Here is a 27578-nt window from a genome sequence, read left to right as displayed (position 1 = left end):
AGTGGCGAGATGATATAGGCTACCTTAGCTATGTCTGACAGGAAGTCTCTGAACTGCAGTTTGAAGATGATCTGATATTGGTTTAAAAAATCTCCTTTTAATTTCTCTCACTACCACAGTCTTCTCTCTCTCTCTGCAGTATTTCTTATTGTGCTCAGCTGCTGTGCTTTCCATGAACTTACCTTGGCCTTACCCTCACAGCAACAGCCCCTCACGTGCGTCTTCCATAAAACACCCAGGGAAGCAGTTTTCCTTAAAAGCACAGATTTGCTCAACATGGTCTGACTGGGTGCGGTATGCACAGATCATTCCCAGAGCCCAGCCATGAACTCAAGATGGGATGCCCAACCCAAGACCAGGTCCGTGGTAAGAGTTCTTCCCGAATGTCTGAAAATTCTACAGTTTATTTTCAGAATTTCTTCTTGTGTGATCTTCTCCCAGGGTAAATATTACAGGAAAGAAAGATAATAAACCTTTCTGTTAGCTAGCCTCGTCTTTAGTCTCATCTGGAGTCACTGAAATATCTGGAATTCTTCCAGTGTCAGATGGATGACTTTGTAGTTTACAATGCATTTCTCCAACATTCTTAATGAGGGCTGGACTGAAAGACCCAGAGGAATCACACATTAGCAATTTCTCTCCCTTTACTGGAGCCCTGCTGTAGAAATGTTAAGTAACAGTGGTGATGCATAGCTACTGGCAGTAAACATAGTGATTAACCCTTTATTAATTAGTGTTCTTTTATCTCTTTTTCTTTTTGTTATTTCTTTTCAAATGAATAAATGTAAATGTCTTTGCAATTATGTACTTCTTTGTAAATGTGGAGAGCTCTTCAAACTTCTCCATCCATTCGGACTTTCATGCCTTTATTGATTGGGAATTATTGACTACCTTTATGAAGAGATTCTCCCAAGGCAGTGTAGAGCAGGTCCAGTTTCACATACAATTTATTAACAGCATAACAACAGTAAAATTACTGAATAGAAATATAAATACACTAAGTCGATGAGGCAAACTCAAAGATGGCAAGTTGAATTCTATTAATAGGATTAAAATGACACAGTATCAAGTAGATCCAAGATGGCGAACTAAGCAGATGCTTGAGTGGGAGCTCCATATCCTACCTCCGTTGGCTTGCTTTGTCAGTGCCCTCGACACTCTGTGATGGGGAAAAGAAGGGGAAAGGTTGAGCAGCAGCCTCCAGCTCTAGCTTCGACCTCGCTGATGAAGGAAGACCACCTTGGAAGATTTTTGAGCTCCCGCCTGTTTGGGGATGTCAGTCTCTTTGGTTCCACTGTGGGAGGTCTCTGCAGGCTGTGGGGTTCCCGTGGGGATGGGTAAGATTCCAGGGGGGACAGGTTAGATTCCAGCTGGGTTAGATAACTGCCCCCATGCAACTCTCTAGTTTCCATATACAGTTCAAACTCCTCTTATTGACTTACAAGTGCATTCACTTTGCAGCTCCTCGGTACCTCTCCACTCCTCCCTGGGAACTTCATTTATCAGGTAAATCTCTGTTATCTGTATACCCTTCTACTCCACTGCGAGCGTCATATATAAAGAATCCAGGAAAAGAGTTCGTATTATTTACGAGCAGTAACTCTCTTTCTGGAAAGGTGTATAGTATTTGCAAAGAAAATGGGAAATGGAATGGGACTTGATATACTGCCTCTGTATCGCTTCATGGTGTGATCTCACCTTGAGTATTGCATTCAATTCTGGTCGCCATATCTCAAAAAAGATATAGCGGAATTAGAAAAGGTTCAAAGAAGAGTGACCAAAATGATAAAGGGGATGGAACTCCTCCCTATGAGGAAAGGCTAAAGAGGTTAGGGATCTTCACTTGGAAAAGAGATGGGTGGGGGTGGGGATATGATTGAGGTCTGTAAAATCCTGAGTGGTGTAGAATGGATAGAAATGAATCGATTTTTCACTCTTTCAAAAAGTACAAAGACCAGGGAACACTCAATAAAATTAAACATGGAAATACTTTTCAAACAAATAGGAGGAAATATTTTTTCCACTCAAAAAATAGTTAAGCTCTGGAATTCTTTTACAGAGGATGTAGTAACAGCAGTTAGCATATTTGGATTTAAAAATGTTTGGACAAGATCCTGGAGGAAATGTTCATAGTCTGCTATTGAGACAGACATGGGGAAGCCACTGCTTGTCCTGGGATTGGTAGCATGGAATGTTGTTGCTCTTTGGGATTCTGGAATTTTGTTACTCTTTGGGATTCCAGAATGATGCTACTATTTGGGTATCTACTAGCAGATAAAAAAAAAACACAGCACGGATGCTTTATCAAAGGTTGAATCGCTATCCAGAAGATGGCAGCGTGTTACCACACACTTCAGTGTTGCTGGGCGTTTTATTGGGTTGTAACCCTATATTAAAGATTTATTTGCACACCGCCTGATCTACTTCGCTTGTTTCCACACTTGGTAAACAATTACAGGATATGTCCGAATCTGAACGTCTTTGCTGTATTGCTGAATAAATATTGTTAAAACTGCAGTATATTTGCAAGTTAAAATTTGAAGTTATTATAAGCTGCATATTATCATGATGTAGATAAATCATCTGAGTCCAACCATGACATCGATGTGATAATTAAGTGGCTGCATGATCGTATGTACACATGGGGACACATCCGAGACTTGCTCTGGGACTTCTAATGCTATGAAGGGCCTCGTCATTTTCAAGGTCGTAACTGTCTCAGTTTTTTTTTCTCCTTTTTTGCTGGATGACAATAGCTGTGGTTCAATCCCTCTGAGACCATGTACAGAAGGTAGAGAATATAAACAATAATAACTTCTGTTTTGGGAAGATGGTTGTGAATTTCATGGGGTGCTGTATATACAGCTCCATTTTGCTGCGAGGCATTATTTGAGCTTCTCTTCACTGGTGAAAATCTGCCGATGAGCTTATGATCAAAGCTCCGAGGCAGGAGCAGCTGCTGTGGTTGGCATAGGAAAGAGACAACATCTTGTCAATCATAATAACATGGCACAGGATGGCAGATTAAGCCCAATTTGCCCATCCAACCTGACCAGTTGTCATCATTATTTCAACTGAATAAATAACATTAACATTTCCCACTCCCTAACGTTTTGCATGGCAAAATTAGCACCAAAAGGAGTCAATGAATGTGTTTCCATAAGTAGATATAAAGTTGAGAAATAGAGAATTACGTGGAGAGAGCAGGTCAAGGAAGAAAAGGTATTGGAGGACATTGAGCAGACAACCAGAGGGCATGTTACCCACATCTTACCCATGATCTGTCTAGGTCTGTGGTCAGTACGTCAATGTTATTGGAGGATGACAAACTAAAAGGCTGAAGAATGATACTCCAATGTATTTCCATTACCATAATCAGACTTCTATCTACAGGCTTGCAAGACCCATTGCTAGAGATCTAGTGCTGACATGGCATTGGGGGGTGACTTTCCTCTCATCCACCTATTGGTACTGGCCTAGAGACGTTACTGAGTATAGATTGCCCTCTGCTGGCAGGAACCAGGAGTAGAAAGGCCACCTGCCTGAGACGTGGCATGTTATAATTACAGTGCTATTAAATATAGTTAACCGTTTGTATAGTGCCTGCTAGGTGTATGTAACACTGTACAGAGAGACATAGAAGGGGGGTCAATTTGTAGCCGATTCTATAAAGAAAAGTAGGCGCCTAGGTTCTTCTATAATAACAGGCTAATACAGAAGGTTTCAACCCAGTCCTCGGGTCACAGCCAGCCAATCAGGGTTTTCAGGATATTTCCATTGATTTCAATGGGGATATTCTGAAAACCCCAAATGAATGGGTGTGTCCTGAGGACTGGGTTAAAAACCCCTGGGCTAATATGTTCCTAGTGTAAATGCTTCTGCCTAGATTGTGAAAAAACACCCACAAATTACAGTATTTTATGTAAATAATTGGATGTCCCCCCATGCACCACCTAACACCCTTCTGTAAAGTCTGGGCCATCAACATTTCACATGTACTTATAGAATAGTGAGTAGCCAGTATATTGTCTTTCACAAAAAAAGGAAGGGGCAGACCAGCGTGGCTGGACTGAACAAAATGTATTATTAATTACATTTGTACCCCGCGCTTTCCCACACATAGCAGGTTCAATGCGGCTTACATAGTAAATAGAATTACAAAGTCTTGAAGGAGAATGTTACAAGTTGTAGTAAACATAGTAGTAGTGGGGTTTTGAGGATATGTAAATTGAGCACGGAGAGGTAAACAAAGATAGGATGAGCAAAAGGAGAAGAGATTGGGAGGGGTAAGGAGTAGGAAGGATGGAGAGGAAGAGATTGAGGAATGAGCTCATAAGGCGATTGGGAGACATGGTCTAAGGTATGTGGGTGGGCATAAAAAGTTAAGTTGGGTCATTAGGGTAAGCTTTCTTGAAGAGATGGGTCTTCAACATTTTTCTGAATGGTAGATGGTCGTTGATTGTTCGGATGGATCTTGGCAGAGCGTTTCAAAGCTGGCTGCCCAAAAAGGAGAAACTGGATGCATAGGAGGGCTTGTATTTCATACCTTTGCAGTTGATAATTTTTTGTATACCATCTTGCTGCTTCTGTGAAGAGTGGCCAAACAAATTTGATGGAACTAAGCCTATTGGAGCTGCTAGATTTCAATAGTGCACTTAAGTGGGATCTTGAGAAAGCCAGTTCAGTAATTTTATATCCCCTCTTCTTCCTTACATCCTGCCCAAAGTGTTCATTTGACACAAATGTCTGGGATGAGACCACAAAAAGGTAAACACACCATGTGTATCTTCCAGAGTCAGTGTCAATCTCAAGAGCATTTTTAAACCCCAGCATTTTGACTTGTGTCAGCAAATACACAGTTGCCCTGCTGTTCCTTTGGACGATTCATGTACACTTATTCTATACATTTATGCACTCAGTGTAGCTTAAAGATGGGCATCCTGTTATAGATCTGTCTTTTAAATGTTTTGTTTTCTTTAATGCATTCATGCTTCCTCTCTTTAGCAAAAACAATTGTTTTAGTTGCTTATCCTGATTTCTTATTCATACATTTTTCAACTAAACACTATTCTACAGTAACACATGTAAGAGGCATAGAGCATAAATGCAAGTGGGTAAATACATGAGCAAAGCATATGCGGTGCTCCCACGTAAGCGCGCATAGACAGTGGTGTCAATTATTTGCACCCTTGCAGCATATATGCAGTCACTGTTACGCCAGGTCTATGGATGGTGTAACCGCAGGCATATAAATGTAAGGCATGCCAATAGCTTTCTACAATGGAATCTGGGCACACAGTTGCCGGAGAATAGGCTCTCAACATGTAGTCTAAATGGAGACAACCTACTTACAGAATGGTCTCAATAGTACATAGAGAAATGCAGAGAGCTAAGGCGATGGAGCCTAAGCATGGAAAGCTTTAGACAGAAGTATTCTGGAAAGGGAGCAGACATGCACTCAAAAAATGTTTTCTGAGCTCTGATACAGCCCATGTCAGTGCCATCTGGATGGCAACACCCACTTGAATGGCTGATTCAATATGCCTATATCAATGAGCAGAGAGGGTTTTAAAGATATTAATTGCAGCCCCCCCCCCAAAAAAAAAACAAAACCCCACACATACTTTCCATTAAACAACAAAAGAACAATTCCTACTTTGGAATAATAGCTACAAATCAGAGTCAACATTACACTGTACCAATGGTGAAGTACAACCAACTCAATCAGAATGATAGAACTAGGCAACTTTACCTTCACACATAAATAAAAGTTTGTATAAAAACACGCTCTACATGCCCAACCATGCTGGTAATAAATTTTGTTCAATCCAACCCCACTGGTCTACCCCATTCTTTTGCTGTTCTGGATCTTGCGTATCGCTTGCGTATTTGCTTTCTGAGTATTGTCATTCGCATGGATAAGTGACATTAATGAGCAGAACACCAGCATTTAACCATTTAGGGCCTAATACATCTTCACAGAAAGGATGGCGGATTGGTGGAATGGCCTCCCGGTGGAGGTGGTGGAGAAGAAAACTGTAACTGAATTCAAGAAAAGCTTAGGACAGGTGCACAGGATTTCTAGGAGAGGAAGGGAGAGTAGATGGTATGGATGGGCAGACTGGATAGGCCATATGGACTTTATCTGCCTTCATTTTTGTATATTTCTATGATACTCAAAAGGATTTAAATGGCCAGGAGAGACTATCACCCCACCCCATGTCCAGCATTACATCTCTGTGTTCCTATCCCTCCTCGTGTACAGCTTCTTCCTTTACTCCTTTTTCCCTCTTGTCCTCTCTTTCCCAGGACCAGCATCTCCCTTCCTTCTCTCTTGAACTCCCTTTCCCCCTTCCACGCAACCTAGAGGGAACATTGGCCAGGAACCTGAATGCATGTGAGGAGAGCACAAATATATAGGCGTGTGAGAAAGTACAAAAATATGTATGTCATATGCCAAATGTATGTGACATGGCATATTTGGAATTGGACAGCTATTTATATTCAAGTAATACTAACTCCAAAAGACGTTACACGAAGTGATACCCAAAGCGAGCCTTCTCTGGAGTAACCCCCCTTAACACAAGACTATCTCTACTTCAGGAAGCAGGTGAAAGCTTGGCTCTTCAACCAGGCCTTTAATGGAAGATTTAACTAACTTCTTAGTTTTCACACACACACACAAGGAGTGACACGGGCTTCATATACTGCAGCAGGACACGTTTATCCACTCCTACCCTGGCTGAGATAATATTTAACCATCTCTCTGACCTCGTGTGCAACTTTCTTTAAATTACTTTCTAATTCTTACTCTCTTACCTATCTATATGTTAACCATCTCTCTGACCCCATGTGCACATTTCGTTAAATTACTTACCTTATTTTATAATTCCTCTTACGTTCATTCCTGTCCATGGGGTATGTTTACTAAGGTGCGTTAGCATTTTTAACGTGCCTGTAAACTTAAGACACGTTAAACGCTAACGCGCCTATACATTTCTATGATAATACCATTACAAGGGTTTCACTTCATATTAGTTAGTCGTCCTGTATTAAATACCCAACCACTAGACTACTACATATATATTATAACTTTCAAAATATTTTACTCTTTATTTTCAATGTTTAAATTACTAACTACACACGCACTCAGGTTTAGGCCGGGTTCCAAACTCCAGTCAACAGTCAGTTCCTTAACAGTTCAGGCCCCCTTCCTTTGCACTACCTTCCCCTGTCCCTCAGAAGGGCTCAGTCAAAGTTCAGCCTGCTGTTCTATACATCTCAATAATTCAACCCATTCACAAACAGTCTCTTCAAAGGAAACCACTACTTAATGCCCCTGTCCTCTTCACAGCACCCAGGAGGACCCTGTACCAAACAGGGCTGGTAGCTTTCCTCCTACCTCACAGCACCACACCCCTGTGGCCTCTCACACTGCCTTCACGTGCTGGACAGGGCTACCTTCACATTCTCACACTCCATGGCAGCTTACTCTCCCCCCCCCCCCCCCCCCCCCCAGGGAAGCTCCAGTGGCAGGCGCTTTCTGTCCCCCACCTACTCCATGGCAGCTTCTCTCTCAATCAGTTTCCTCTCCCTCCTGGTGGCTGGGAGCCACCCAGAAATATCTCCCTCCTCTCACAGCTGGAGGGAATTATATACTGGCGATGCAGCTAAGGGTCTGAGCTTCACCTCCCCTTCTTCCTCTAGTGGGGAAGGGAGTAACTGGCTCCCCTAGCACTGAGCCACTGCTTCCCCTGCTGGGGTTGGAAATCCATTCCACCCTTTTGGGGTTACCCTCCTCTCTCCTGCTTGCAAGGGCTTCTGGGAACTGTAGTTCAGAGATTAGCTGCTGCTCTGTGGGGCCTTGAGTGCTAGCTTTGTCACACCACCCAAAATGACAGGTCTGGCTATACTCCTCATAGAAAGTGTCCATGGGGAGAGGGGGAGGCAGGCTATTGCTCTCCTCTTGGGAAACAAGTTTTAAGAGCATTCTTATAGTCTGACAAAATGGTGCATTCTCCCTTCCTCCATTTTGAAACTCATACATGTCTATTTGGGGACTGGGTATGAAGGACATGGTAAAGTGTGTCTCATTAGGGTGGCAAGGGTTGGAAGAGGCACGTGTGCATGTGTGTGCACGCGTGTATCTGTGTGTGTACAAGCAGTCAGATAGACTGACAGGTGCTATCGGTTGGGTGAAAAGCATCAAGAAGCTTTACTGTCAGTTCCTCAGCAGCTTCAGGCCACAGTATAAGCCTGCCTGTCTGACATTGCTGCCTGGATGGCTCAGCGCCATCTGAAACTAAACATGACCAAGACTGAGCTTCTCATCTTTCCCACTAAATCAACCTCTCCTCCTCCCCCATTCTCTGTTTCTGTGGATAACACTCTCATCCTTCCTGTCTCATCAGCTCGTAACCTTGGGGTCATCTTTGACTCCTCCCTCTCCTTCTCTGCACATATTCAGCAGACTGCTAAAACCTGTCGTTTCTTTCTCTATAATATCACCAAAATTCGCCTTTTTCTTTTCTGAGCACAGTACCAGAACCCTCATCCACACTCTTATCAACTCTTGCTTAGACTATTGCAACTTGCTTCTCACAGGTCTCCCACTTAGCCATCTCTCTCCTCTTCAATCTGTTCAAAATTCTGCTGCACGACTAATATTCCGCCAGTGTCGTTATGCTCATATTAGCCCTCTCCTCAAGTTACTTCACTGGCTTCCTATCCATTTCAGAATACAGTTCAAACTCCTCTTATTGACCTATAAGTGCATTCAATCTGCAGCTCCTCAGTACCTCTCCACTCTCATCTCTCCCTACATTCCTCCCCGGGAACTCCGTTCACTGGGTAAATCTCTCTTATCTGCACCCTTCTCCTCCACTGCTAACTCCAGACTCCGTTCCTTTTATCTTGCTGCACCATATGCCTGGAATAGACTTCCTGAGCCGGTATGTCAAGCTCCATCTCTGGCCGTCTTCAAATCTAAGCTAAAAGCCCACCTTTTTGATGCTGCTTTTACCTCCTATCCCTTATTTTATCATCCTCACTTTAATATTCCCTTATTCCTTATTTGTTCTGTTTGTCTGTCCTAATTAGATTGTAAGCTCTGTTGAGCAGGGACTGTCTCTTCATGTTCAAGTGTACAGCGCTGCGTACGTCTACTAGCGCTATAGAAATGATAAGAAGTAGCTTCTATCCCAGATATGTCCAAATGTGAACTGAAAAAGGTTTGAACAGCAAAAACAAACGACAGGGCTGTGCAAGGAGGGCTTTCACATCGGTTTCTACCCAACCAACGGACAAAGCTACGAGGTACTGCAATATCTCTCTTCTAGTGTAGCAATAAACAGATGCTTTCACCGTTAAAACATTTTTTAGCTATAAAACCTTTAAACCGAAACTTCAACTTCAGTCAAACTGAAAACATTATCTCAGATATTAGAAAGGAGTATGTTCATGTAAAATCACCTCTGGGCCAGGTGGAAATGGTTTTATAAGCAAAATGTTCAGGAATTACTTTGTAAGAGGCAGCCTAATGGGACCTGAGGATGTTCTTACGAGCAGAATGTTTTTTCACCAAGCACAATAAAAGTCTCTATTTGTATCTGAAGAGCAACTCTGTGTAATTTAAGTCTCTTTGAGGCTCCAGGTGCTGGAAAATATCATATAATGTATATGTAACCCCTGGCTCACCCCTCAGTCGAGTCAGGACCGCCAGCTAAGCTCCCTGGGCCGGGTACCTGGGATCAGGGGTCATAAAGCAGATCATATCTCAAGTGAGCTGGGCACAGGCCTGGGCTGGGCTAAATCCCAGTAGGCCGAAGGGTAATCTTTCTTTGGGCACTCAAGTCCACTCTCATTTAAAAACAGCCAGCAGCCGTTGAGTTAAACTTCAACTGCTTTTACTTATCAGCTACTTGAAAACAGTTCAGAAACACAAATTGATATGCACAGCAGTGGCGTACGAAGGGGGGGGGGGGGCGGTGGGGGCGGTCCGCATCTGGGGCGGACCGCCCCCACCGCCCCCCCCAGATGCATGCTGCTGGGGGGTGCCGCGGCGCGCGCCTGCTGTGAGAGTTTGCTAACTTCTCTCATTCGCTGCAGCTCCCTCTGCCCCGGAACTGTGGATGTTTTGTTTTTTTGGACGTTTTGTGATTTGGATTTTTTTTTTTGGTTCATTTTTGAAAAAAATACATCCAACTGCAAAATCAAGCCATTGGGATATAGGAGGAGCCAGCATTTTTAGTAGACTGGTCCCCCTGACATCCCAGGACAGCAATAGGGCACCCTAGGGGGCACTGCAGTGGACTTCATAAAACTGCTCCCAGATATACATCTCACCATTGCTCTCTTACCTTGTGTGCTGAGACCCCCAAAACCCACTACTCCCAACTGTACACCACGGCCATAGCCCTTACTGGTGAAGGGGGCACCTATAAGTGGGTACAATGGGTTTATGGTGAGTTTTGGAGGGCTCATAGTTTCCTCCACAAGTGTAACAGGTAGGGGGAGGTAGGAGCCTGGGTCCACCTGTCTGCAGTGCACTGCACTCACCACTAGACTACTCCAGGGACCTATGGACCGGAGTATAACGTCTGAGACTGGCATAGAGGTTGGCATATAATGTTTTTCATCACATTTTGGGGGGGAGTGGGAGGGAGTTAGTGACCACTAGGGGAATAAGAGGAGGGGTTCCCTGATTCTCTCCAGTGGTCATCTGGTTATTTAGGGCACCTTTTTGTATCTTACTCATTATAAAAACAGGTCTAGCTCAAAACGTCTTAGTTTTAGTCCTGGATGGTTTTGTTTTGTTCCTTTATGGCTGAAAAATGTCCAAGTCTTAGGAACGCCCAAGTTCCGCCCTGAACACGCCCCTGGCACTCCCCCTTGAGATTTGGATGCACTTCTGGCGGACTTCAGAGAAAAACGTCTAAAAATAGGTTTCAAAAATACTGATCTGGACGTTTCTGTGACAAAAAAACGTCCAAATGCAGACTTGTGCCACTTTTTCGACGTTTTTCTCTTTCGAAAATGAGCCTGATAATGTCCTCCAATCACTAAAAGAAACGCAAACAGACATTAATCGTCATCAGCACGTTTCTCTTTTACTTCTTCCCCTCCGAACACTCATTGAATGTCCTGCCAGAAGTGAGGCTCCCCTACTCCCACTTCTCCTACCCGGGGTGTGTTTACCCCGGGAAACTCCTTTACGTTCCTAAGTCGGAAACGCTCCACAGGCACTTCATCCACTGGACATTGCAGATGTCCTTCCTTTAGTGTCCAGGACGTCCCCCTCAGTACATGGGTCTCGGCGGGGGTGGGCAACCAAAGACCATGTTCTCCTCACAAACATTCCTTTTATTAACTCATGACCTTGTCCGACTGGGCTGGCCTCTCCCATGTCCACCCACCAGGCAACACAGCCCCGCCCACACACTGACGTAGCTAAGAAGCTGGGAGGAGCTTATAGCTACTTCTTTGGCAAGACTGAAAAGGTTTTAAAAATGTGAAAGACTATAAGTTACTGGTTCTAAAGATCTGAGCTATGGACTAATACTATTGGTTTAAGTACAAAAGTACTGGGTTACATTCCAAGACTGCTGAAATTCCTCCAGGAAGCCGTCCAACCCTTTTTTCAAGTACCGCCTTAACCACCTTTTCTGGCAGCGAATTCCAGAGTCTAACTACGTGTTGAGTGAAGAAAAGTTTCCTCCGATTCGTTTTAAATTTACCACACTGCAGCTTCATCGCATGCCCCCTCGTCCTAGTATTTTTGGAAAGCGTAAACAGACGCTCCACATCGACCCGTTCCATTCCACTCATTATCTTATAGACCTCTTTTACCACCAGGTTAGTGCCACACGCCAGAAAATAAAAATTATTGTCCGACGCGCAACAGTGGACACACGTAAAAAATGAAATTACTACCCAGGCCACGTGGTAGGTGGGCGGTAATTGCAAATTGATGTGTGTTGGGCGTGCGCAAGCACCTATGCGGCTTAGTAAAAAGGCCCCTTAGAGCTTCTGTCTCTTTCATCGGTGGCCTACTTTACTCTTCCTTTTCTGACTTTGTGTTGCTTCTCTTATTTTACCGTTAACTCCGGTTATTAGTAAGAAGCTGATCGATATTCAAAACTGTTTAACTGGCCAGGAGTGGTTAAATAGCATTTTGTCACCTAACCACAAATATTCACCGGGAGATAACGTATAGCCAGTCAGGTGTGGATATCTGCACCAAACTGGCTATTTTGACCAAAAGGCCGAATAAATAGTAGACCTATCTTTATCTGCAAAGCACTTAACTGGTTAATGCCGACTATCAGCTCAACCGGTATGTTGCTGCAGTCAAAAATGAAACCGGATATTCAATGCTGGTCGCTAGAAAGAGCCTGGCACTGAATATGCAGGTTTGAATGCCGATGGTCCACGGTCAAAGTGCTGCCCTGCCGCCCTCTGAATATCAGGCAGTTGGTCTCTTGTATAAAATGGGACCGTTGTTAAAATAACACAGGCTAGTGGTAAAATAACCCATCTTAACAGTAGCCCTTACTGATAACGATATCTTTAAGGGGGTCTTTTACAAAGCGTTGGTAAGCCCAATGCGGACTTACTGAACGCTAAATTGGGACTACCGCTGGCACAACTCAGCCACCGACGGCGCACCGTTTCCAGGGGAAAAAGAAAATCCCCAGAAATGGCTTGCACAGCGGTAATCGGGCATCACCACGTCATGCCTGGTTACCGCCGGCTTACCACAGGGGCCCTTATCGTCACCTCAATGGGAGGCAGTAAGGGCTCCCTGCCACATGGCCATGCGGTTGTCTTACTGCACGGCCATGTTTGCCTGGGGGGCTTTTTACCCGCTGCGGTTAAAAGGGCCCTGGTGCATGGGAAAAACGGCCTCCGCCGCTAACGCAGGGTCCTTTTTCCGCAGCTTGATAAAAGGACCCCCAAGGTTTGGGCAGATGGCACTGACTCCTGAAGTTAGGTGGTTACTACTACTACTACTATTTAGCATTTCTATAGCGCTACAAGGCATACGCAGCGCTGCACAAACATAGAAGAAAGACAGTCCCTGCTCAAAGAGCTATGTAATAAAAGTGAGCCAAGTATAGGACAATCAAGCCATTGTGACATCACTGATGAAGTTGGCTCTTATTGGTGGCCTGAGGCATTATGACATCACAATATTAGCTCTGGTTACAAGAGACTACTACTATTTATCACTTCTATAGCACTACAAGGCATACGCAGCGCTGTACACCATACATGAAAAGACAGTCCCTGCTCAAAGAGCTTACAATCTAATAGACAAAAAATAAATAAAGTAAGCAAATCAAATCAATTAATGTGAACGGGTAAGAAGAGAGGAGGGTAGGTGGAGGCGAGTGGTTACAAGTGGTTACGAGTCAAAAGCAATGTTAAAGAGGTGGGCTTTCAGTCTAGATTTAAAGGTGGCCAAGGATGGGGCAAGACGTAGGGGCTCAGGAAGTTTATTCCAGGCGTAGGGTGCAGCGAGACAGAAGGCGCGAAGTCTGGAGTTGGCAGTAGTGGAGAAGAGAACAGATAAGAAGGATTTATCCATGGAGCGGAGTGCACGGGAAGGGGTTTAGGGAAGGACGAGTGTGGAGAGATACTGGGGAGCAGCAGAGTGAGTACATTTATAGTTCTGCCTCTTGAAAATTAACTCATCTATGTTTCACATCCTTTGTTGATTAGGAATAGATTTATTTGAAACATTTAATAAATACAGAAAAGGAAAAGACTGTGGCATATGTAGCATCTTCTGCTGCTGGAATTTCATTCAGCTGTCAAAATCTACAGCAGAATGAAAATTTATGTATGAGAGAAACAATTCCTGTGAGACTGGGGAGAAAAAAACCCCAATATATATATTTTTTACAATAAGAAACAGATTTAGTTTGTCTCATAGAGTTACGACATCTCAGAACTGACTCCTAGTGCCAGGAAGGCTGTTAAAATTCTGCTTAATACCCATCAGTCTGTTCTGAGTGTTGTAGATCACTGAGCAGCTGTAATCATTTCTTTTAGACCTCCTTCGACCTCTGCCTCCGTCTCTGATTCCCTGACTTTGGAATTTCGTCACTACTAGGGATCTTTCCCAACAGATAAGATTTTATTACATATAATAAAGTTTTTGTTTTCACAGACAATCTTCTGGGGACCAGGTACTCGCTAGTAAATATTACTGACAGGTATAAAAGGCAGCAAATAAAAAATACGAGGTTATATATCACTGGAAGAGAACAAATGTTGGGAGAAGTATTTTTTTGAATGCATCTTCTTGAAACACCACATTGTATAACTTATTATTTCATATTGCAGTTTTCACAGACTGTCTAGTTTTGCCTACTGAGGCAAGACTAGACAGTCTGTGAAAGCTGCAATATGAAATAATAAGTTATACAATGTGGTGGGAGAAAAATATGATCTGGGACTCTTAAATTTGATGTGAGTTTCTATGTATATAAGGTATATAAGTGAAAGAAGAATGGCTAAAAAGGGAATTGTGAGACTAAAAGATACTGCGAACCGCTATGTGGATAATGATGAAGAAAAAGCAAATTTTTCTAAATAGATACTTTTGTTCTGTGATGGACTGCAAAAAGTACAAATGAGATTGAAGTGGATAGAGCACCGTTCACGGAAGAGAGTGTGTATGAACAGCTTGAAAAGCTAAAGGTGGACAAAGCCATGGGACCGGATGGGATCCACCCCAGGATATTGAGGGAGCTCAGAGAGGTTCTGGCGGGTCCTCTTAAAGATTTGTTTAATAAATCATTGGAGATGGGAGAGGTTCCAAGGGATTGGAGAACAGCGGATGTGGTCCCTCTTCACAAAAGTAGTGATAGGGAAGAAGCTGGAAACTACAGCCTGGTAAGTCTCACTTCGGTTATTGGAAAAGTAATGGAAGCCAAGCTGAAGGAAAGGATAGTGAATTTCCTGGAAGCCAATAAGTTGCAAGATCCGAGACAACATGGTTTTACCAGAGGGAAATCGTGCCAAATGAATCTCATTGAATTCTTTGATTGGGTAACTGGAGAATTGAATCATCGACATGCTATAGACGTAATCTATTTAGATTTTAGCAAAGCTTTTGACACGGTTCCCCACAGGAGGCTCTTAAATAAACTGGATGGGCTGAAGATAGGACCCGAAGTGGTGAACTGGATTAGGAACTGGTTGATGGACAGAAGCCAGAAGGTGGTGGTGAATGGAATTTGCTCGGAGGAGGGAAAGGTGAGTAGTGGTGTGCCTCAAGGATCAGTGCTGGGACCGATTCTGTTCAATATATTTGTGAGTGACATTGCCGAAGGGTTAGAAGGTAAAGTTTGCCTATTTGCGGATGATACTAAGATCTGTAACAGAGTGGACACCCGGGAGGGAGTGGAAAACATGAAAAAGGATCTGAGGAAGCTAGAAGAATGGTCTAAGGTTTGGCAATTAAAATTCAATGCGAAGAAATGCAAAGTGATGCACTTAGGGAATAGAAATCCTCGGGAGACGTATGTGTTAGGCGGGGAGAATCTGATAGGTACGGACGGGGAGAGGGATCTTGGGGTGATAGTATCTGAGGATCTGAAGGCGATGAAACAGTGTGACAAGGCGATGGCCGTAGCTAGAAGGTTGTTAGGCTGTATAGAGAGAGGTGTGACCAGCAGAAGAAAGGAGGCGTTGATGACCCTGTATAAGTCGTTGGTGTGGCCCCACCTAGAGTATTGTGTTCAGTTTTGGAGGCCGTACCTTGCGAAGCATGTAAAAAGAATTGAAGCGGTGCAAAGAAAAGCTACGAGAATGGTAAGGGATTTGCATTACAAGACGTATGAGCACAGACTTGATGACCTAAACATGTATACTCTGGAAGAAAGGAGAAACAGGGGTGATATGATAAAGACGTTCAAATATTTGAAAAGTATTAATCCGCAAACGAACCTTTTCCGGAGGTGCGAAGGCGGTAGAACAAGAGGACATGAAATGAGATTGAAGGGGGGCAGACTCAAGAAAAATGTCAGGAAGTATTTTTTCACGGAGAGAGTAGTGGATGCTTGGAATGCCCTCCCGCGGGAGGCGGTGGAAATGAAAACGGTAACAGAATTCAAACACGCGTGGGATAAACATAAAGGAATCCTGTTCAGAAGGAATGGATCCTAAGGAGCTTAGCCGAGATTGGGTGGCAGAGCCGGTGGCGGGAGGCAGGGATAGTGCTGGGCAGACTTATACGGTCTGTGCCAGAGCCGGTGGTGGGAGGCGGGGCTGGTGGTTGGGAGGCGGGGATAGTGCTGGGCCCTGAAAAGGACAGGTACAAATCAAGGTAAGGTATACACAAAAAGTAGCACATATGAGTTTATCTTGTTGGGCAGACTGGATGGACCATGCAGGTCTTTTTCTGCCGTCATTTACTATGTACTATGTTACTATGTATGGTTCTCAGTAAGAGAATCACACGATAACTGCCTTTACATGAGTGGATCTTGAGACACAACATGCATTGTGACCAGGGATGGGCAAAGTCCCTGGATCTGCTAATCTGTCCTCAGCGAAGTCAGGGGAATATCAATTTTTGTCATTCTCTTTGCATGAACTGACCAGCTATTTTAACACTGCACACTGGGTCACCAAAGATGCTTCCATTTACAAGGATTTTTCACCTCTAGTCACTACTTACATTGATTGAAAATTGTATGTATAAAACATGTTTTTTTTTTTAACTCACTTTTTATATAAACAAAATCTGATGGAATTATGTTCCTTTGGGATCTGTTTTCTATTTTCATTATAGAGCAGGCAATAGGGTGCTTGTCAAACTTGCATGACCAGATTCTGGAAGACTATTGACTGGGTAACGAATTACTTTGAAGCTTCCAGTGCTGTTTCATGGTTCATGACAAAGACTGGACCAATAGAATTATTTCTTATAATCTAGGTGTGAAACAATGTTAAATATTGTGGAATGTATTTTACATTAACTTCAATAACTCCAATATTGTGCCCAAGAACACGGAGGGGTGAAAATTCAAAGGATTTCGGGGTACGTATCAAGATGCATTTACGGCTACGATGCTCTCTTCATTCTTCATCTGAAAACTTTCTAGTAGTTCCCTCTCTTCCTTCGTTTCATTTTACTGTCTCTAGAGAAGCTAGTTTCAGTTTACAGAGACCTTCTCTCTAGAACTCTCTTCCACTTCATCTTCGCCCTGAAACATCTTACCCGAAATTTAAATCCTTGCTAAAAACCTTCCTTTTCATAGAGGCTTTTAACACTCCCTCTTGATTGTGTTAACCCTTCCCTTATGTTTCTTGGTCCTTCCCTCGGCTGGTTTTAGAATTGTAAACCATTATAGCTGCCTCCATGGACAACTTGCGGTATAAAAAAAAAACACTGAAAAATAAATAAATAATGCACATTATTTGTTCCTTACTAAATTAACCAAGTAACAAAAACAAAAGGGGATCACTCCGCTGGATTATAGAACATAACAACCAAAAAACAGCGGGTATTTCATGTCGATTGTGAATAAATAACAGAGGGGGAGAGGACCTCAGACCAGTGACACTTTTTTTGATTTTTAACAAAGGGCTTTATTGCAAGAATCCACATAATACAATAGAAATCGTTCACAACTTATAGAGATTCATATCTTTCAATTAGCTAAATTACACAATAAAACAAATTCCCCGAAGGGACTATCATACTACAGCAATAGTATCTCTTGTATTTTATAATTTATATACCTAGAGTTTTATCCCCCAACACATAGAACACCCTAGTGACACTTTTTTAATCAATTAAGATTATATTCGTGTAGTCACAAGCGTATAATCACTGGTCCTCTACCAACCTCCTCCCTCAATATTCGTCGGTGCACTTATTAATATTTATTAATGCTGAATTTCTCAAACATAGTCAATAAACCATAAACACCACAGCTACTTAGCTTAGCTTATTGCTGCTCCAACCAAGGGCTCCCCAACGGTCCCGTTTCGCCACATAGGGCTTCGTCAGGGGAAGAGCACCCTGCAATGTTGCATTGTGCTAGAAATCACTTCAATGTAACTCACCCGGCAAGCCAAAACAGCCGCCGCCAAAATGTGCACCAAGATTACCCACAATCCCATGAGAATTTAAACCTTACTGTGGGGAACAGCTGATTAAACGTAACCCGACGTTCAACAGTACTACTACTACTACTACTATTTAGCATTTCTATAGCGCTACAAGGCATACGCAGCGCTGCACAAACATAGAAGAAAGACAGTCCCTGCTCAAAGAGCTTACAATCTAATAGACAAAAAATAAATAAAGTAAGCAAATCAAATCAATTAATGTGAACGGGTAAGAAGAGAGGAGGGTAGGTGGAGGCGAGTGGTTACAAGTGGTTACGAGTCAAAAGCAATGTTAAAGAGGTGGGCTTTCAGTCTAGATTTAAAGGTGGCCAAGGATGGGGCAAGACGTAGGGGCTCAGGAAGTTTATTCCAGGCGTAGGGTGCAGCGAGACAGAAGGCGCGAAGTCTGGAGTTGGCAGTAGTGGAGAAGAGAACAGATAAGAAGGATTTATCCATGGAGCGGAGTGCACGGGAAGGGGTGTAGGGAAGGACGAGTGTGGAGAGATACTGGGGAGCAGCAGAGTGAGTACATTTATAGGTTAGTAGAAGAAGTTTGAACAGGATGCGAAAACGGATAGGGAGCCAGTGAAGGGTCTTTAGGAGAGGGGTAGTATGAGTAAAGCGACCCTGGCGGAAGATGAGACGGGCAGCAGAGGTTTGAACCGACTGGAGAGGGGAGAGGTGACTAAGTGGGAGGCCAGCAAAAAGCAGATTGCAGTAGTCTAAACGAGAGGTGACAAGGGTGTGGATGAGGGTTTTGGTAGAGTGCTCGGACCAGCGGCTGTATTGGCTTGCCGGGTGAGTTACATTGAAGTGATTAGTATCGCTTTTGGGTTTTTGTAGGGTAGATTGTGAGTTATGTGAGATATTGAATGTATGTTGTGTGTTTGTTTTTTAGATTTCTACCACAGTGCAACATTGCAGGGTGCTCTTCCCCTGATGAAGCCCTATGTGGCGAAACGGGACCGTTGGGGATTATACGCGTGTGACTACACGAATATAATCTTAATTGATTAAAAAAGTGTCACTGGTCTGAGGTCCTCTCCCCCTCTGTTATTTATTCACAATCGACATGAAATACCTGCTGTTTTTTGGTTGTTATGTTCCTTACTAAATTCAAATAATGTGCATTATTTTATCTAAATCGCATAACATAGCTTGCAGTAAACATCTTATTCCAGAAAAATAATGCCAGCACGTTTTTCTGTATCAGAAATTATATATGGCAACTTGACCCCTAGTAATATTAGCGTAAGAGTACCTCTACAGGGCCATACACCTCTCTCTAGGCTAATTTCTCTTAAAACAGACATCAAACCCAACAAAATAGGTATAATATATATTTAATTTTAAATGTTGTTCCAGCTCCAGTACCAATGAACGAGGAGCCCCAGAGAATGGGTAGAGGATGGGAGAGAGTGAGAATGCAGAGACCGGGTTGGGGATGTGGAAAGGGGACTTTGGACCTGAGGAGAATAGAAGTTCATGGACTGAAGAAAGGGACTCAAGGATTATGTATTGATGGTGGAGAGAATAGTTGGGGTTAAGGTGTTGGGTTGGAGATTGGGGAACTGAGAATTGAGAGGTGAGTAGGGGGGGTTGAGTGGCCAAGGGAGAGCAGAGACTCTGGGATGGGGCAATGGAGACATCAAAAACAGAGACTCAGAAATTGGTGGGATGGGAACAATAAGGACTTAGCAATTGACTTGGAGGTTTGAATGGGAATGAGCGATTACGGGGGAATTTGCAAGACTAGGAACTCAGGAATTGGGAAAGTAAAGACAGGTAAAGAAACAAAGGTGATATTATCTCGCACTTTCCCTTTGGTCTTATTCTTACATAAGATGTAGAAAGGTGCAAGGAAGGAATCTAAGAGACCATGCTGGGGAAGAAGGTGTGTCGGTGTTGTGTTGCCAACTGTAGTATTTGCAGGGTCGCTGCTGTTTGAGCTTTGGGAGTTTCTGCAGCTTGAGTACGACAGATTTGCCCTATAGATTATCAGCTTTCTGTGTTGTGGGGTTTCAAGTAATTATTTTTTCTTAGCGTCACAGCAGTGCATGTAGAGGCAAATCTTTGTCATAACTGATATTTACCTCAGAAAATCCCCTTTTATTTGTGTGGAATGATTTAAAAATCTGGTTGCCCTATTCTACTGTTCTATATAAAATAAATCTGCAGAATGCTTATTACTATTAACACACTTTATTGATATTTGACGGTTAATTGCATGTGTGCAAGGTGTAGTGGTGGTGGTGGGGGTTTGGGAGAGTTGAACTAGGCTCAGGGATTTAGGGTGCTTAATATCCTTGCAGGAGCCATGCTCACTGTTTTAACCTAAAGGCTCGGGGTTGTTGTTTCTCGACTTAAGCTGGAGCACCATCCAGAGTGAGGAGAACTGATGTGTCAGAGCCCAAGTCTGTAAACCAATGATGTGAGCTCAAATGAGCCCCCCCCCCCCCCCCCCCCCCCGCGTGCAAAATAGCAAACTTTTGCTGTAGGCCCCCTTTGGCAGTGATGGAAGTGGGGACAAAGCCTATCCCTCTCCCCCACCCCCTAAAAGATAAATAAAGGAGAGTGCAGCCAAAAAAAAAACCAAGACCATTTATACAGAACTTGTTGGAGCTTCAAGTTCTGCCTTTCTCTAATAAAAGAACGGTCTCCCAGCAGCCAGAAAGAGCATAAGGGCCTCACCTCTTGCTGCCAGGCCAAAGTCTCACAATAACTGTGTGATTTTGTGGCCATTTCATGAAACTTTGGCCCGGCAGTAGGAGCTGCTTCACTGGATGCAGGAAGAGAGGCGATATAGCAAGGTATTAGAAATTAAATCATGCCTGTCTTACTCTGCCTACTACTACTACTACTACTATTTAACATTTCTAAAGCGCTACTAGGGTTACGCAGCACTGTACAGTTAACAAAGAAGGACAGTCCTTGCTCAAAGGAGCTTACAATCTAATGGACAACATGTGAAGTCAGCTTACAATCTAATGGACAGTATGTGCGGACAGACAAATTGGGGCAGTCTAGATTCCTGGGTGGAGGTGAAATGGTTAGGTGCCGAAGGCGACATTGAAGAGATGGGCTTTCAGCAAGGATTTGAAGATGGCCAGGGAGGGGGCTTGGCGTATGGGCTGAGGAAGATTATTCCAAGCATAGGGAGAGGCAAGGCAGAAAGGGCGGAGCCTGGAGTTGGCGATGGTGGAGAAGGGAACAGAGAGGAGGGATTTGTCCTGCGAGCGGAGGTTTCGGGTAGGAGCGTAAGGGGAGATGAGGGTAGAGAGGTAATGAGGGGCAGCAGATCGAGTGCATTTGTAGGCTAGTAGGAGAAGCTTGAACTGTATGCGGTACCTGATCAGAAGCCAGTGAAGTGACTTGAGGAGAGGGGTGATATGAGCATATCGGTCCAGACGGAAGATAAGATGCGCAGAAGAGCCTCTGCTTTTGCAGTACAGACTCGCTCCACCCCCACCTTCTGCACTCAAAGATCTTCTTTGATGGAATTTATGCTACTGGTATAATCCCTGAGGGCCTAGAAGAGTATCTTCTCCCCATTTGGGAAGGGATAAACCCTCACAGTCATTCCTTTTACCACAAGGACACCAAGGTCATGCTACAGATGCATATATTTTTTTACTGAAACGCTTCTCAATATCGAGTTCTTATTTTACATAGTTCCTTCCTCCAGTCACCTGCAGGAGCTTGGAAAGATGTTGGGTGAATGCTGGTATGGATTCCTTGCACGCTCTGCTGCAACCTGGAATTACATTCATGGGAAGACAGTGCATGCGCCTGACCAACCTCATCCTTCACTTGGACCTCTATCTTATCATTACAAGTAAAAACGTATTTGTTTGAGCAATATCCAAATCAAATTATCACATTCTGAATTTACCACTGCAAGGCGATGGTAAATCAATTTGTTCAACAATAATTCTCTGTGAGAGAGGAAATGTAATTACCGCTAGATGCTCTTAAAATAGAACAAATTACGTTTCTGTTTTAACTTTCAGTTACAATGACCAATATCATTCAATGATAAATAAAACTGGCTTGTTTATCTGTAATAAGAATTTAAAAAAAAAACTCTCTCAAATGAGATATAAAGTATAAAAAAAATACTATATCATCCCTTGTGGAGTACAAAAAACGTGTAAAAGGGAAAAAGCCTCAGCACCCCCCGCCTCCGCCCAAACAAAGAAATCTATTGGGCAGAAGGGGGGTCAATTGTCTTTGTAGGCATAAAAAAACCCTTACACATATATTTTTGTTAAAGCTCCACTTAAGAGTTCAATTTCAATGGATCCCCTCAATCTTGTGACAAAACTTAAATGGAAAAATCAAACACTTCGCTTAAAAGACGTTGCATTTCAGTGAGTCAATCATACAATACAAAAGAACGCAACGAGAGGATCATGGAAAAGATTATCGGATTAAATGCAAAGAAGTGAAGAGGGAAACACGGCTAGCGAAAGCGCGAGCGGAAGAAAAAATGGTTAAAGATGTAAAGAGAGGTGACAAGACCTTTTTCAGATATATTGGAGAAAGGAGAAAAGATAGGAATGGAATTGCGAGACTGAAAGATAATGAGAATGGTTATGTGGAAAGTGAGCAGGATAAAGCGAATGTGCTAAACAATTACTTCTCTTCGGTGTTCACGGAGGAAAATCCTGGTGAAGGACCGCGGTTGGCTGCTGAAGGAATATTTGGGAATGGAGTGGATAATGCACCATTTATGGAAGAGTTTATAAACAGCTGGAGAATCTGAAGGTGGACAAACCTATGGGGCCGGATGGGATCCCAGGATACTGAGGGAGCTCAGGGAGGTCCTGGCGGGCTCTCTTAAAGATTTATTTAATAGATCTTTAGAGACGGGAGAGGTTCTGCGAGATTGGAGCCGAGCGGATGTGGTCCCTCTTCACAAAAGTGGAGACAGGGAAGAAGTGGGAAACTACAGACTAGTAAGTCTCATGTCGGTGGTAGGAAAAATAATGAAATCGCTGCTGAAAGAAAGGATAGTTAACTTTCTAGAAAACAACGGGTTACAGGACCCGAGGCAACATGGCTTTACCAAAGGAAAATCCTGCCAAACGAATGTCATTGACTTCTTTGACTGGGTGACAAAAGAAATGGATGAAGGCCATGCGCTAGATGTAATCTACAATGCCTTTGATACAGTCCCCCACAGAAGACTTGTGAATAAGCTGAAAGGGTTGAACTTAGGACCAAAAGTGGTGAACTGGATAGAAAACTGGTTGACCGACAGGTGGCAGAGGGTGGTGGTAAATGGAATCCGCTAGGAGGAAAGGATGGTGAGCAGTGGGGTTCCTCAGGGGTCGGTGCTGGGGCCCATTTTGTTTAATATATTTGTAAGAGATATTGTTGAAGGGTTGGAAGGAAAGGTTTTCCCTATTGCGGATGACATGAAGATAGCCAATAGAATGGATACCCTGGAGGGAGTAGAAACGATGAGAAGGGATCTTCGAAAGTTAGAAGAATGGCGAGGGTCTAGCAGTTAAAATTTAATTGAAAAAAAGTAAAGAAACCAACCAAAAAATATATATATAACATCAAAACCAAACTCTATCTTAGTGTGAGAAACTTATAATAATAAAATGTTTGTACCTGCTTTGAGCGCGGGATGCAAATGTAATAAATAAATAAATAGTGTATAAAAAGTGAAGCAACGTGGTCATACCTCCGAACAGCACCTAGTAATCTGCCACTTTTTGCAGTGTTTGTATCTTCTTTATAGTAGAGGAGGGAAACCCAGCATAAATTACATTTCCGTAATCAAAACTTGAAATTAAATGTGCATATATTAATAAATGTAAGGAAGATTCATCAAAAATGTGCTTCATGACATGCAGTTGACTCAGGATATCAAAATGATTTCTTACTAACAGAGAAATTCACTCCGAGAATATACCCAGATATTTAAGTGTATCTAAAATTGGAACTGATCTACCAAATAATACTGGTGTCAAAGCAGGGTGAGCTAGATGTCCTGTAATCCAACATGCTGTTGTTTTCTGGGTGAAGAGGAACAGGACAGGGGAAAGGGAAATGGGACTTGATATACCGCCTTTCTGAGGTTTTTGCAACTACATTCAAAGCGGTTTACATATATTCAGGTACTTATTTTGTACCAGGGGCAATGGAGGGTTAAGTGACTTACCCAGAGTCACAAGGAGCTGCAGTGGGAATCGAACTCAGTTCCCTAGGATCAAAGTCCTCTGCACTATTAGGCCACTCCTCCACCCCTTGGGATTCTGGAATCTTGCTATTCATTGGGGTTCTAAATGGAATATTGCTTCTCTTTGAGATTGTGCATGGAATCTTGTTAATGGGACTTGATCTACTGCCTTTCTGTGGTATTTTGCAACTACATTCAAAGCAGTTTACATATATACAGGTCCTTATTTCTACCTGGGGCAATGGAGGGTTAAGTGACTTGCCCACAGTCATAAGGAGGTGCAGTGAGAATTGAACCCAGTTCCCCAGGATCAACGTCCGCTGCACTAACCACTAAGCTACTCCTCCACTAAGGAAGTGGAGAGGGAGCTGATCAAGAGAAAGGAAGGAGAGGAGGAGTGGGAGAGGAGCAGAGAGAAGAGACAGAGGGATAAGGGAAAAGTATGGATAGAAACAAAGAAGTAAGAGACAGTGATGAAAGAGGAAAGGAACCAGGAGAAGAACATCACCGGGAATCAAAACAAAAAAACAAAAAGCAAACGAGACCTGGGAATGAGAAAAAGAGAGATGCTGGACATTGTTACATCCTGATAGAAATTAGAAATAGCTCATCAATTTAAAATATCCTGGGACCCAGTTAAAGCTTCAGCCCTAAAATCAAATCCCACATAATATTTCCACGTTGGAAACAGTGGGATTTTCTCAGCAGATTAGTCTTTATCAATGCATCAGTAATTCCCTTCTGTGTGGGACATAAATGGTCAAACTAAGATTTTTTTGTTATGGATTCTAATTTTTTTTTGTGGTAAGAATATACTTTATGATACGAAGGATCTGAGGGTTTGAGTAGATTTTTAATTTTCAAGGGAATAGCAGCCCAGAAGGAAACACTGACCCACCCTGACAAGTGTCCCAGATTTGCAACACCAAAAATCTGGTAATCTTATCCTTTTGCTAATAATATTGTGGCTTGTAGAATTGGAAAAGGTACAGCGAAGGGCGACGAAAATGATAGTGGGGATGGGACGACTTTCCTATGAAGAGAGGCTGAGAAGGCTAGGGCTTTTCAGCTTGGAGAAGAGACGGCTGAGGGGAGATATGATAGAAGTGTATAAAATAATGAGTGGAATGGATCGGGTGGATGTGAAGCGACTGTTCACGCTATCCAAAAATACTAGGACTAGAGGGCATGAGTTGAAGCTACAGTGTGGTAAATTTAAAACGAATCGGAGAAAATTTTTCTTCACCCAACGTGTAATTAGACTCTGGAATTCGTTGCCGGAGAACGTGGTACGGGCGGTTAGCTTGACGGAGTTTAAAAAGGGGTTAGATAGATTCCTAAAGGACAAGTCCATAGACCGCTATTAAATGGACTTGGAAAAATTCCGCATTTTTAGGTATAACTTGTCTGGAATGTTTTTACGTTTGGGGAGCGTGCCAGGTGCCCTTGACCTGGATTGGCCACTGTCGGTGACAGGATACTGGGCTAGATGGACCTTTGGTCTTTCCCAGTATGGCACTACTTATGTACTTATGTACTCATAAGATTTCTGCCCTGTGGCAGTATAATATTATTGTTTACTGACCTTTTCCTTAATACTGTTCAAATAATTGTGCTATATTCAGCCTGACTGGAAAGTGCAGAAATTTCTTAGCCATCGACTGAGCATTAAACTACATTTGTGTTCTATCTGTGGTGAGATTAACTCTATATTTTGATTTCATTATAGCACAATATGGTTCTTTGAAATATTAATTAAAATTGAAGAGTGTACTGCAGCTTAAAAATTGAAACTTCGTTTCTTGCATACACAATTAAAATGTGTAATCCTGTCTCTCTTTCTTTCAGCTGAAAGTGGTCCAATAATGGACTCCTGGTAAAGGTCATTATTTATCCATATAGCCCATCATATGTACAGTTAGCAAACGCCTTACAAGCAGGGCCGCCGAGAGGGGGGGCAGGGGGCAAAATTCCCCGGGCCTGGGCCTCCAAGGGGGGCCCGGCGCCGGGGTCAGGCCACCGGCGCTGCAGTCCCCGGTCTCACCTGCCTGCCTCCTCGGCTCTGGGCCTCCTTGGAAGTTACATCAGACAAGGGCGGGACAAAGGGAGGGAAGGCCAGAAGAGATGTGATCTGCGACTGCCACTTTGAATGAAGGGGTCCCAGAGCTGTGGAGGCAGGCAGGTGAGACCACGGACTGCAGCGGCGGGGGGAGCAACGGGGGGGGGGGGGGGGGTGGAGGCGGGGCATTCTTGCCCGGCCTAGGCTCTCTGCGGCCCTGCTTACAAGTAGTTCATTCAAGGGTCCTTTTACTAAGCTGTGGCAAAACGTAGCCTGTGGTAGTGTAGGCACGTGTACTGGGTGTGCGCCGGGCCAGTTTTTACAGTATCTACAAAAAATAGATTTTTAAAAAATGGGACAGGAAAAGGGCCTGTGGTAAAAATGAAACCAGCACGCGCCCAAAACTGGCCTGAGCCCTTAACACCACCCATTGATCTAGCGGTAAAGGCTCATGCACTACATGCGCGGTGACCGGTTGGCGTGCACCACGTGCCGATTACCATCGGAACCGGCGCGCATAGGAAGAAATAAATAAATAATTAATCCACTCATTATGGGCGCACACCAAATTACTACTACTACTACTACTATTTAGCATTTCTATAGCGCTACAAGGCGTACGCAGCGCTGCACAAACATAGAAGAAAGACAGTCCCTGCTCAAAGAGCTTACAATCTAATAGACAAAAAATAAATAAAGTAAGCAAATCAAATCAATTAATGTGAACGGGAAGGAAGAGAGGAGGGTAGGTGGAGGCGAGTGGTTACAAGTGGTTATGAGTCAAAAGCAATGTTAAAGAGGTGGGCTTTCAGTCTAGATTTAAAGGTGGCCAAGGATGGGGCAAGACGTAGGGGCTCAGGAAGTTTATTCCAGGCGTAGGGTGCAGCGAGACAGAAGGCGCGAAGTCTGGAGTTGGCAGTGAAATTAGCGCCAGGAGGGTGTGCCGACCTGGCAGTAGTCTCATTTTGGCGCATGCTGCATGTGCGTAGAGCCTACCGCGGCTTAGTAAAAGGGTCCCTCGATAATCAAGACCTTGCCACAGGTAACACTCTACTTATATTTTAATGTCAGAAGACCTTGTCACAGCTGATACTCTGCTTATAGTTTAACCTCAGAAAGACGAAAGCCCGAGTCAGCCCTGAAGGGATTTGAAGCTAAACACTTCAGATTTATAATGATTCACATGCAGATGTCTTA

This window comes from Microcaecilia unicolor, chromosome 10 (assembly GCF_901765095.1).
Source record: "Microcaecilia unicolor chromosome 10, aMicUni1.1, whole genome shotgun sequence".
Taxonomy (NCBI): Eukaryota; Metazoa; Chordata; class Amphibia; order Gymnophiona; family Siphonopidae; genus Microcaecilia; species Microcaecilia unicolor.
This window is presented reverse-complemented; position numbering follows the sequence as displayed.